The following is a 13508-nucleotide window of genomic DNA, read 5'->3' on the forward strand; positions in this document are numbered from 1 at the left end:
TCATGTGTCTTCTATTTGTGCAATTAAGACAGCCTGGTCCAATGCAAGCGAATACATCGGACTTATCATACCAAGGTTTGACTATCTACAACGTAAGACAGAATAAGGGACGGCGTGGCGCAGTGGGAGAGTGGCCGTGCGCAACCCGAGGGTCACTGGTTCAAATCCCACCTAGAACCAACCTTGTCACGTCCGTTGTGTCCTGAGCAAGACACTTCACCCTTGCTCCTGATGGGTGCTGGTTGGCGCCTTGCATGGCAGCTCCCTCCATCAGTGTGTGAATGTGTGTGTGAATGGGTAAATGTGGAAATAGTGTCAAAGCGCTTTGAGTACCTTGAAGGTAGAAAAGCGCTATACAAGTACAACCCATTTATCATTTAATATCTGAATTGTGTGATCAGTACTAACAGTCTCCAGCTAACTTAATACATACGTTTTGTCTCTTATCCCTGTGAAGTTATTGGACAGACATTTTAAATACTGTCTATTTATTTCAGTATAAAAGTGTAAAAGTTGTTTTGCTTTGGTCATGAAATGATGATAATGGTGTGCCAGGGCATACATGCATATGACAAATTGAGTTGATTATTCTCACTTGTATGTAGATCATCAGTCGTTTAAAAACCGCCACATCTACACTTTCATGGCACTATAATGCCAAGAAATTTAGAATTTGTCAAGTTAGTTTCAATGTCATTTAATACAGTGGCACTCAATGCCTCTAGCATTTCATCTCTGGCTTTGTAATGGCCATAAGCTGTGTGTTCCCCTTTAAGAATGGCCATATGTGGGGAGAGTGACGTGTGTAAGTGAATGGGCAAGTTAGCAGAGGGAGCGCGTACATGTTCAGGAGTCTTAATAGGATGGTGTCTTTGTGGAAAACATAACGAAAGACTTGTAACAAATGGACGGCCTCGTCATTCCGACCAAAGAGCGGAACTGTAAGGTGGAGGGAACATCTCTCCCACGCTCCTCGACCACGGTCTGGGAGCAGACAAGCAAGAAAGGTGTATCATGATGTTTCTAGGTGCCTGATGAGGCTGGATCTTTGAAAATCTGTGCACTCGGTTGTAGAGGTGTCTTTTTCTTAGCCTGTTTACATGGCGTGCAGAATATCTTTCTATCTTCATAAGTGAGCCATTTGCTGAAAAGTGGCTCCTAAAGCCACTTGTCATTGAAGCTTCGCTTCTTGGGTTTATTGCTCGCCAATACGAAAACAATAACACGCGGTAGTCCTAATACAGGAAATCCAGTTTTGGGGATCTATAAAACTTTCGGTGAATCAAAATTCAAGAAATTGTTAAAGTGCATTTCTTTGAAGTCGACCAATAATTAATAATTAATTATTTGTCCCGGCAAATACAAACAAAACAAAACACCGGCAGAAAGCGATAACTGATAAATAATTAAAAAAAACAAGAAAACCGCACAGTAAAAAAATTAATAAATCTGCATCCAGGGGACTTCCAGAAATTTGTGTTCTTTCTTGTTTCAATGCGTAAAAAGACACAAAAAGTGCGTTAATGCCAACATATATTTTTGGGGGTAATTTATTTAATAAAATCCAACACCAAGAATAGATATTTGAAAGGCAATTAAAAATAAATAAAGAATAGTGAACAACAGGCTGAATAAGTGTACGTTATATGAGGCATAAACAACCAACAGAAAATCACCAGTGGTGGGGGCGTGCCATGGGGCCATTGCCTTTGATGCTTTCTGCAGCATGTATAGGCTTCTTGCCGGTCCGGTGGCATGTTGTGTGTGGCTTCCGCAGACGCACGTGCACGACTGCAGTGCATGCTGGGTGGCACGGAGTACACTGAAGGTTGTGATGGAAATAACTGGCGCTCTTGCTGGTGTGCACCGCACTGTGAGCCCACACCAAACGGGAATGAAAAACACATTTTGAGATTGATTGATTGATACTTTTATTAGTAGATTGCACAGTTCAGTACATATTCCGTACAATTGACCACTAAATGGTAACACCAGAATAAGTTTTTCTATTTAGGGATGGCGTGGCGCAGTGGTAGAGTGGCCGTGCGGAACCCAAGGATCCCTGGTTCAATCCCCACGTAGTACCAACCTTGTCACGTCCCTTGTGTCCTGAGCAAGACACTTCACCCTTGCTCCTGATGGGTGCTGGTTAGCGCCTTGCATGGCAGCTCCCTCCATCAGTGTGTGAATGGGTAAATGTGGAAGTAGTGTCAAAGCGCTTTGAGTACCTTGAAGGTAGAAAAGCGCTATACAAGTACAACCCATTTATCACTTATTTATTTATATATAAATACAGTCCACAGTTTTTTTGTCATCCCCACCAGCTTCACCTGAAAGAAATAGTTGGCTTGTCGGCAGTGTGGATTTATCACAGCTGTTTCATTCGAATCCTTGGTAAGTCAACATCTTCATGTTTTAATTCACATTTTCCCATGCATACATTTAAAGCCTGATGTATTACACATTTGATGATAAAAAAAATCGATGGCACACAATGCTTATTGACACCCCCTGCAGAACAAATGACTGCCTTTTTGTCTGCCGAATGTCCAACTGACGTTGCTTTGAACAGAAACGCCCTTTACATGGCTCGCCAACAATTAGTGCACGGTTCCTGCTTTGTCCAAGGATGCTATTGTGTAGCAAACACACACAACTATAGATGAGGACTTGAACAACAACACAACTGATCAAAAACTCAAGTCATGTCTGATTTTGGGGTTCAAACGGGGGCTAAATTATTCGTCCCTGCTTTAAACTCCCATTGGTAGAGTTTGATCTGATGACAGCTTGTCATATGTGCTTCCTTTCAATCTTCCCACAATGCATAGCAGGCACATGCATTTATTACACATTCCTCTTGGATCACTAAACAGCAATGAACACCTACACAAGAGATGAGGGAATTTGTTGGTGCTGCAAGGACTTGGCAATGGCCTGCAGAACATTCCTTTGTGAAACACAGACACACACGCACACACACACACACACACACACACACACACCATCCACATCTCTTTTATTATCATGTTCCCAGAGACTGGCAGAATGAAAACAAGAGACATCACAGTGTCTCTGCTTTGCACACAGAGAGGCCCGGTTGAGTGGAATCGGTTGTGTGCATGGAAATTGTGTTGTGCGTGTGTAATGTATGCACTGAGAGGACAGTTGGAGGGTCTGCAGCCATGCAATCACATCACAAGCGTGTCCCGTCGGCCCTATATAACTTTAGAATCTGTTCTGAAGTAAAAACCCCGTTTCCATATGAGTTGGGAAATTGTGTTAGATGTATATATAAACGGAATACAATGATTTGCAAATCCTTTTCAACCCATATTCAGTTGAATGCACTACAAAGACAAGATATTTGATGTTCAAACTCAAACTTTTTTTTCCTGCAAATAATAATTAACTTAGAATTTCATGGCTGCAACACGTGCCAAAGTAGTCGGGAAAGGGCATGTTCACAACTGTGTTACATCACCTTTTCTTTTAACAACACTCAATAAACGTTTGGGAACTGAGGAAACTAATTGTTGAAGCTTTGAAAGTGGAATTCTTTCCCATTCTTGTTTTATGTAGAGCTTCAGTCGTTCAACAGTCCCGGGTCTCCGTTGTCGTATTTTACGCTTCATAATGCGCCACACATTTTCGATGGGAGACTGGACTGCAGGCGGGCCAGGAAAGTACCCGCACTCTTTTACTATGAAGCCACACTGTTGTAACACGTGGCATGGCATTGTTTTGCTGAAATAAGCAGGGGCGTCCATGATAACGTTGCTTGGATGACAACATATGTTGCTCCAAAACCTGTATGGACCTTTCAGCATTAATGGTGCCTTCACAGATGTGTAAGTTACCCATGCCTTGGGCACTAATACACCCCCATACCATCACAGATGCTGGCTTTTGATCTTTGCGCCTGTAACAATCCGGATGGTTATTTTCCTCTTCGTTCCGGAGGACAGCACGTCCACAGTTTCCAAATATAATTTGAAATGTGGACTCGTCTGACCACTGAACACTTTACCACTTTGCATCAGTCCATCTTAGATGAGTTTGGGCCCAGCGAAGCCGGCAGCATTCCTGGGTGTTGTTGATAAATTGCTTTCGCTTTGCATAGTAGAGTTTTAACTTGCACTTACAGATGTAGCGACAAACTGTAGTTACTGACAGTGGTTTTCTGAAGTGTTCCTGAGCCCATGTGTTGATATCCTTTACACACTGATGTCGGTTTTTGATGCAGTACCGCCTGAGGGATCAAATGTCCGTAATATCATCGCTTACGTGCAGTTTTCTCCAGATTCTCTGAACCTTTTGATGATTTTACGGACCGTAGATGTTAAAATCCCTAAATTCCTTGCAATAGCTCGTTGAGAAATGTTGTTCTAAAACTGTTCGATGATTTGCTTACAAATTGGTGACCGTCGCCCCATCCTTGTTTGTGAATTACTTAGCATTTCATGGAAGCTGCTTTTATACACAATCATGGCACCCACCTGTTCCCAATTAGCCTGCACACCTGTGGGATGTTCCAAAGAAGTGTTTGATGAGCATTCCTCAACTTATTCAGTATTTATTGCCACCTTTCCCAACTTCTTTGTCACGTGTTGCTGGCATCAAATTCTAAAGTTAATGATTATTTGCAAAAAAAAATGTATCAGTTTGAACATCAAATATGTTGTCTTTGTAGCATATTCAACTGAATATGGGTTGAAAATGATTTGCAAATCATTGTATTCCGTTTATATTTACATCCAACACAATTTTCCAACTCATATGGAAACAGGGTTTGTAGAACAGTGCGCACATGCATGCATGGCATGACAAGTGTGCTCATCAATTTCTCTGGCCATCAGCAGATAGAAGGAACTTGTGAGGAGATGACGCATTTCTCTTTGAGTACGCACTTACTTAAATTACAGACATTTCGTGTCACTTATCCAGCTCAAATCTCACACGATTAGATGACAAAGACGTGCTGTCAACTACATAATGTCATTTTCTGTGTCCTGGGCTTTTGCAGTCAAATATTAGCCTGCATGCAGTGGTCACTTCATTAGGCACACTTAGATAAGGCAAACCTCAATATATTTATAACACTATGTTACGAATAGGAATTATGACAAACATCTTGGGCTTACTGAAAACATCTCATTATGTCATCAATCAATCAAAGTTCATTTATATAGCCCTGAATCACAAGTGTCTCAAAGGGCTGCGCAAGCCACAACGACATCCTCGGCTCAGATCCCACATCAGGGCAAGAAAAAACTCAACCCAATGGGATGACAATGAGAAACCTTGTAGGGGACCAGTGCAATGGACGTCGAGTGGATCTAGTTGAGGGGTCTCAAACTCAATTTACCTGGGGGCCACTGGATGCAGAAACTGGGTGAGGCTGGGCCGAAAGGAAACATTTCTTAAAAAATCTAACATGCACTTTTTAATGACTTCACCTTCTATGAATGGCTTTCCCGCCCTAGCAACGTACTTGCCAACCCTCACGATTTTTCCGGGAGACGCCTGAATTTCAGTGCACCTCCCAACAATCTACCGGTGCAACCATTCTCCCGAATTTGTCCCAATTTTCACCTGGTCGACATTATTAAGGGCTGCCGTGACTGCACTGCCTTTAACGGCCTCTACAACAGTGGTTCTCAACCTTATTTCAGTGATGTACCCCCTGTGAACATTTTTTTAATTCAAGTACCCCCTAATCAGAGCAAAGCATTTTTGGCTGGAAAAAAAGAGATAAAGAAGTAAAATACAACACTATGTCATCAGTTTCTGATTTATTGAATTGTATAACAGTTCAAAATATTGCTCATTTGTAGTGGTCTTAATTGAACTATTTGGAAAAAAGATATAAAAATAACTAAAAAAGTTGTTGAAAAATAAACAAGTGATTCAATTATAAATAAATATTTCTACACATATAAGTAATCATCAACTTAAAGTGGCCTCTTTGGGGATTGTAATAACGATCCATCTGGATTCATCAACTTAATTCTAAAAATGTCTTCACAAAAAAAAAAAAATCTTTAACATCAATATTTATGGAACATGTCCATTAAAAATCTAGCTGTCAACATTGAATATTGCATTGTATTTTTTTTCTCACAATTTATGAACCTACATTCATACTTTGTTGAAGTATAATTCAATAAACATATTTATGAAGGATTTTTGAATTGCTGCTTTTTTTTTTGTGGAATATTTTCAAACAATCTCATGTACCCCCAGGGGTACGCATACCCCCATTTGAGAACCACTGCTCTACATGTCATCGCGTCCGCTTTAACATCGCACAACCAGCGTGCCAGCTTACTATTAAGTTGTATGAGGTTTATGCAGATCCACGTAAGTGACTGCAAGACATACATGGTCAACAGCCATAAAGGTCACACTGAGGGTGGCCCTATAAACAACTTTAACACTATTACAAATATGCGCCACACTGTGAACCCACACCAAACAAGAACGACAAACACATTTCGGGAGAACATCCGCACCCTAACGCAACTTAAACACAACAGAACACATACCCAGAAAACCTTGCAGCCCTAACTCTCCCGGGCTACAATATACACCACTTCAACCGACGGGTTTGGTGGTAGCGGGGGTGTATATTGTAGCCCGAAAGGGTTAGGACTGGATGGGATTTTAGGTATTTGTTCTGTTGTGTTAACGTTGTGGATGTCATTATTGTTTGGTGTGGGTTCACAGTGTGGCACATATTTGTAAAAGTGTTTAAGTTTTTTTTACGGCCACCCTTAGTGTGACCTGTATGGCTGTTGATCAAATATGTCTTGCAATAACATACATACGTCTCTGATAGCCAAATACAACATATAACAGGGTTTGTACGCTGTTTGTGCAGGATGTAGGTTGCACTTAAAACAGTGCCATTATGGCACCCCCTGAATATTGTTGGTTGGGAGAAAATTGACAGCAATTCTGGAGAATGTATGCCTTGAAATTCAGGGGTCTCTTGGGAAAATTGGGAGTGTTGGCAAGTATGATGCTGTCAGGCGCCGTTAATACAAAACTTGCGGGCCGTACTAGCGTTAAATTGTCATATTAAGGTGCGGGCCGCAAAATAACGTCTCGCGGACCGCAATTGACCCGTGGGCCACATGTTTGAGACCCCTGATCTAGTTAATAGTGTGAGAGTCCAGTCCATAGTGGGGCCAGCTGGGGATAATCTCGAGTGGAGACAAGTCAGCAGCGCAGAAACGTCCCCAACTAATAAACAGATGAGTGGTCCACCCCGGGTCCCGACTGTGAACATCAAGTGCTCATCTGTGGTCATCTAATAACCTCTCCACGCAAGAGAGGGGGGCAGAGCAGAAAAGAGACGGCAGATCAACTGGTCTATAAGTGGGCGTCTATTTAAAGGCTAGAGTGTACAAATGAGTTTTAGGATTGGCCAAAATGCTTCTATTGATGATGACTTATGTAAATCATACCTGACTTAACTATTTATGTAAATTATGTACAAATTAAGAACAGGTAGTGGACCTGCGTTAGTACTGGAATTGCTATGAGGTAGAAAAGGAGTAGGATTAAATAAGATCTCCTTCTTCCTACTCCTTTTTGGACATGTAAAAAAGAAAGAAAATACATGGTGTCATATTGAAATTGTATACACGTTCGAAATAAACTTCAACCAACCAACATTGCAGCACTACCATCACAATGGTAAAGGTATGAACTATCTGTCTATGTCACTTAAACAATGGAACTGAAGTTTTGTTTATAATACAACTCACGGGATTGTGTGGGTGTACCTATTTTGGTGGCCAAAGAGTCTACATTACATTCATATACTAAAGAGCTAAAACACTTTCTATGTGCACAAAACATTAATCAAAACACATCTCTGTACCCCTTCATAAAAAAACAAAACACTAACATTCAGTACATCAGTATGTGGAATTGAATTATGGAATGATTAAGCAAAGTTCTAATGCATATGTTCCTTCTTGACTGCACTTAAATGTAGAATATATTTATATTATTCATATATGATATATATAATATATGTCATATGTTTTTTATTATTATTATTGTTTATTGTGAGCGAACTGTGGTGCTGAATTTCCCCCCGGGACCAATAAAGTACTTTCTATTCTATTCAAAGGAGTCAAAGTACGAATATGATACAGTAAAGGAAATAACTGATAAACATTTTGAATTTATTGAAAAGTGATAATCTTATTGATCTTGCTTCATTAATTACAATTTATTCAACTATATATTTTCTGAGAAATGTCTTATTTATGGGGGTTACTGTACAAATACGAATTGAGAAAAGAAAGTGAATCAAATGTGCTAGCAATTGATTTGAAATGAAAAAGGGGTCCCCGCGACCCCAAAGGGAATAAGCGGTAGGAAATGGATGGATGAAAAAGGGGTAGGATTAAATAAGATCTGATTCTTCCTACTTCTTTTCGGACATGTTAAGATAAAAGTGAAAATTTTGAAGTATTATGTTGTATCTGTATGCATGTTTGAAATAAACTTAAACCACAAACCATTATTTTTAGTTACATAAAAAACACTCTTATTAAAAAAAAAAAAAGTCCATAACATGAATTAACATGTTCAAAGTAATAGAATAACCGGTAACTACAGAACATTACTATAGCCACACTTCACAATAATAAAATGTATGTATGTAATGTATCACTAAGAGTATAAAGCCGTAATAGTTTGGGGATTTTTCAAATTCTTACGAAAATAAAATCCTTATAAGTCATCCTTCTAATATTGGTTCATTCGGACCACATGAACATGATAAACACTTCTCCCACAAAGTAAGATTATTATTATTAAATTGAATATCCTAGTTGCAGTATAAAAACAGTTTAAGACCTTCAAAATACACTTTTATTTTTTAACATACAGTAATTAGGGCCCTCTAAACATGAAATATCAGCCATATAATCATCTTTACATTTTTTATCACCCAATTTAGTAGCTTCCATTGTAGATTACTGTACTTACCAATTGTCGCTGCCACTGACTACAACACAGACAGGACGTGGAAATACTTTGTCACATCCTGACTAATTCCTCGAAGTCAGTGCTGAAACCACCCATGCAAATTTTTCTGCAGGAAGTTGGCCAACTTGACAGTCCAGCTACATCATTACCTGTGTTGTTAGCATTGCCTGTCTGTAATGTTGTTCCACATCAATCACATCAAAGGTGTTATTGAGTTCATTGCCACGTTGATAGTTTATAACAATCTCAGGTAGTCTTTTCAAGTGCAGCGCTGAATGTCCAATGCTGTTGCCGTTCCACGTCGCTGGCTTTAAAACTCACAAATGTGGAAATGTGTGTTACTAGTAAGGCAAGAGTTGAGGATGAAGTTCATACTAAAAAAAATTTGACTAAAATGGAAAGTCTTATTAATGATACAGTAGCGTCAAGATTAGCCAGAAATGAAACTCAGCTTGATAAAAAAAAACCTTCAAAACATCCATCCATTTTTCTACCGCTAGTCCCTTTTTGGGGTCACTGGAGACTATCTCAGCTGCATTTGGGCCGAAGGCGGTGTACACCATAATCAAAAGAAAAGAAAACAAATACTGTACTGTAATACATATAAAATACACATTGAATTTCGGCCCAAAACATGTAGAATGTGCTTTAAAAAAGGGTTGAATCCGAGATGTGGTGTAGCTGCGAGTTTCAAAGCGCCCTGTCGGGAGACTTTATTTAGAAAGAGAAAAAAATCCTGATAAAAAAAAAAAAAAGAAGACATCTCTTCTATCACAAGTCTAAACTATTGAGAAAGTTTAACAAAGAGTAAAAAGTCACATAATTTATATGAACCCCTTATTGTGATTGTTTCCATGACAAATAATCCATCCATCCATTTCCTACGGCTTATTCCCTTTTGGGGTCGCGGGGGGCGCTGGCGCCTATCTCAGCTACAATCGGGCGGAAGGCGGGGTACACCCTGGACAAGTCGCCACCTCATCGCAGGGCCAACACAGATAGACAGACAACATTCACACTCACATTCACACACTAGGGCCAATTTTAGTGTTGCCAATCAACCTATGACAAATAATTACACACATTAAAATAGTTTCCTGGAAAAAAAATACTTCCTACTTCCTGAAAAGTTAACATTTATGTTTACAGAGAAGCCTTAATACTACTTGCAAATAAAAGTACAAAGGATTTCCAAGTTAGTGCCAATGAATAAAGCTCACAATCAAAATGAACTGACCATAAATGAACTGAGTTTTAACAAAATAATAGGTGATTGTATGATTATTATGACCTTAAAAATAGTAATATAATAACAATAATAATATAGCAGTATAAGTGTCCTAGTGAAGTATAGCCTATTCAATAATTAACCATTACAGTTGAAACTGTATGTTGGGTCAAAGTCATCCCATTAAAGAAAGGCCAATTAAAACAAACACACCGTTATTTAGAATCCTATCATTTATGAGTGAACATGGCATGGCAAACATAGTAGAAGTACTATCATGGTTTACACTGCACAACAAAAACCTCTTTAAAAATCTAAATGGCTGCCGCTTAGTCACAATGTTGGCACACGTTCATCCTACCAGTTATTTCAAAATGTCAAGGCACACGAAGGACAAGTGCTGACTGTGCAGTTTTTGCACTGATGCTTGATTGTTTCTTAGTGATTGATCTCCAAACAACATGTAATGATTTTAGTCCTGCACCTTGTCCGTGGTTTTGGTTGTCAGTGTGAATGTAAGATGCAGCGGTTGCTTGAACAACACTTTGATGATGTTTTGTTTGTGTAGGGTGGAGGCAGTGGTGCACTTTGAAATTCAACCTCACCTCCAATAACCACACTGTCACTCTGACAAAATGTACATTGGGATGGAAATGTGTCGGACTCAGAGGTGTTTTTTGTTTGCTTATCAATAATTTTTTGAAAATATAGAGCAATGCAGGTCATATCACTTTAAATTTAGTGGAACTTTCAAAGTCAAACACATCCAACAGATGTACGGTTTGGAATCCAACCGAAAAGCTGAATAAACATTAAAACTTGGAATCAAACCATCATCATGCGAGTCAAAAGCACAGTGAGCGTTTAAAAGCAGGGGGGATATTGGGGGTCATTTACAGCCCATAGCTTGTGGTTCACACACTGGGGGTGTCCTGTAGAACCCCTTTACTTCTGATTTGATACTGGTACAACAGCCTTGAATATACCCCCTCCCTCAGGTGACCCAGCCTGGGTTGATCAGACCCCAGCTTGTGTCCCAGTAGCATTTGCGCATTTGACCACAGATGGCTTCTCCTGATCCAAAGCCATCTAGAGGCTCTCTCTGTTGCCTCCATGGTGGCCTAGATGGCCTTCCTTTTCCCAGCACCTGTGATGCCAAGTAGTGTGAAGACCTTGCACAGTGAGCGGCCAGCAAAGTCTCTACACCACACTTCAATGGGCTCAGTGTGCCTTCCAGCCTCCTCTTCGGCATTGCTTGACTAGCTCCTGGTACTTTGACCGCTTCCGCTCTTTCGCCTCCTTTATGCAATCCTCCCAAATAACTGTCAGCTCTATCAGTATCCCCTGCCGTGAAGATGCTGACGAAAGAAAGATGTCTAGCCTCAACAAAGTTGTTGTAAAATAGTCTGGAAACATTACGTGCTTGCCCAGGTCCACACGTAGATCCCAGTCCAATGCTGAGGTGAGGAGCCCCTCTGCTAGTTTGGGCTGTGACTTTGACTGCTCTCCAGCCCTGACAAAGGCGATTCTCGTTTTGCCAAATTTTTGCTTGCTGCTGTTGTTTTTTGGCTATGGCTTTAGCAACTGTCTTCGGCACTTGGTCGTGGCCCCAGAGCTTTAGAGCAGCTGTTTAGGATGTGCTCCAGCGAGCACTTTTTGGAGCACAGCGCACAGGCTGGAGAGTCATTCATGCCCCAAAGATGGAGATTGGCTGGGCTGGGTAGGATGTCATAGACAGCTTGAACCATAAACTTAATGCGCTGGGGTTCTGCCAGCCTGATCTCAGACCAGGTCACCTTCCTCTTCAGTGCACGCTCCCACCTTGTCCATGCTCCCTGCTACTGCATGCCCACCATTCTGATGGTTCATTCCTCCTCAACTTCTGCACGCACCTCCTTTAGGACTGGCTGGCGTTTGTCCTTACCACGTGCCTTCTCGTAGCGAGGTTGGGGAAAGACACCCAGTCCAGCATGGCCTGTTGCCACCGTGCCCACCAGGACCCTATGTCTTAGCCAAGACTCAGCTACCTCCAGGCTTACCAGAGCTCTCCACTTCCTGCTAGTTCGCACCACGATGCCCACTGATACCACTTTAGAGTCCTTGGAGTCCCGATAGAGCAAAGCCTCCCTAGTGCGAGAGATCCTGAACTCCTCATCCAGGCTGCTGAAAGGGAGCTGGAGTTTGTTGGTCTTCCTGCACAGGCTGCGTGGAAAGCCCATCCATTGGTGGAAGGAGCTGCTGAGCTTCCTCTCCAAAGTCTCCACTGTTGATAGAGGAACCTCATACATCAACAGAGGCCAGAGTATCCGGACCCAATGCTGGTAAATCCACGCCTTAAACCGACCAGGTAAACCAGACTTATCACTTATCTACAGCTGATAACCAGGTCTCCAACTCCTTGATGGTCATTTGGATTGCTGCAGTATCCCTGAGACTGCAGTCGAAGATCTTGCCAAGGCTCTTATACGGTTTCCCAGTGATAGATGGGATTGCTGTGCCATCCACGAACGAAGAAGCGGAACTTGTCTGCCAAAATGGAGTGCAGAGTGCATATATATATATATATATATATATATATATATCTACACATATATATACGTACATATATATACACACACACACATATATATGTATATATATATGTGTGTGTGTGTATATATATATATATATATATATACACACATGCACATATATATACGTACATATATACACACACACACATATATATGTGTATATATATATATATATATATATATATATATATATATATATGTATGTATATATATATATATATATATATATATATATATATATATATATATATATATGTGTGTGTGTGTGTGTATATGATTTTGTAGTGTTGAATGTTAGAAAACGTTTGGTCAAAAGAAGATATAAAAATATATATAGTATATATATTTTTTTAAATACTAAAAGAACAACAACTAATATTTACAATTTACAACATATATACTTCTGCAAATTTGCAAAAATGTTTTCTCTATTCAGTGGCCACAATAATTCAATAAGTTAAGGTCAAAATGGAGTAAATTGAATGATGCAGACACGTTTGTTACTGGATGCGTTCTAGTACGCTTCTGCCTTGGAGTCTGTGTATGTGTAAGTAATATCCATACCTAAGTATTTGATGCTGGTTTATGTTGTCGAATGTCATTGTTATTAAATCAAGGACAGTTGTTACGTACTGTATGTTTAATGTGTGTGCTTAACTGTTGTGTAGCTCTTAGTAGCCGCAAGTCTACCATGT

The sequence above is a fragment of the Nerophis ophidion genome, linkage group LG11, assembly GCF_033978795.1.
Source record: "Nerophis ophidion isolate RoL-2023_Sa linkage group LG11, RoL_Noph_v1.0, whole genome shotgun sequence".
Taxonomy (NCBI): Eukaryota; Metazoa; Chordata; class Actinopteri; order Syngnathiformes; family Syngnathidae; genus Nerophis; species Nerophis ophidion.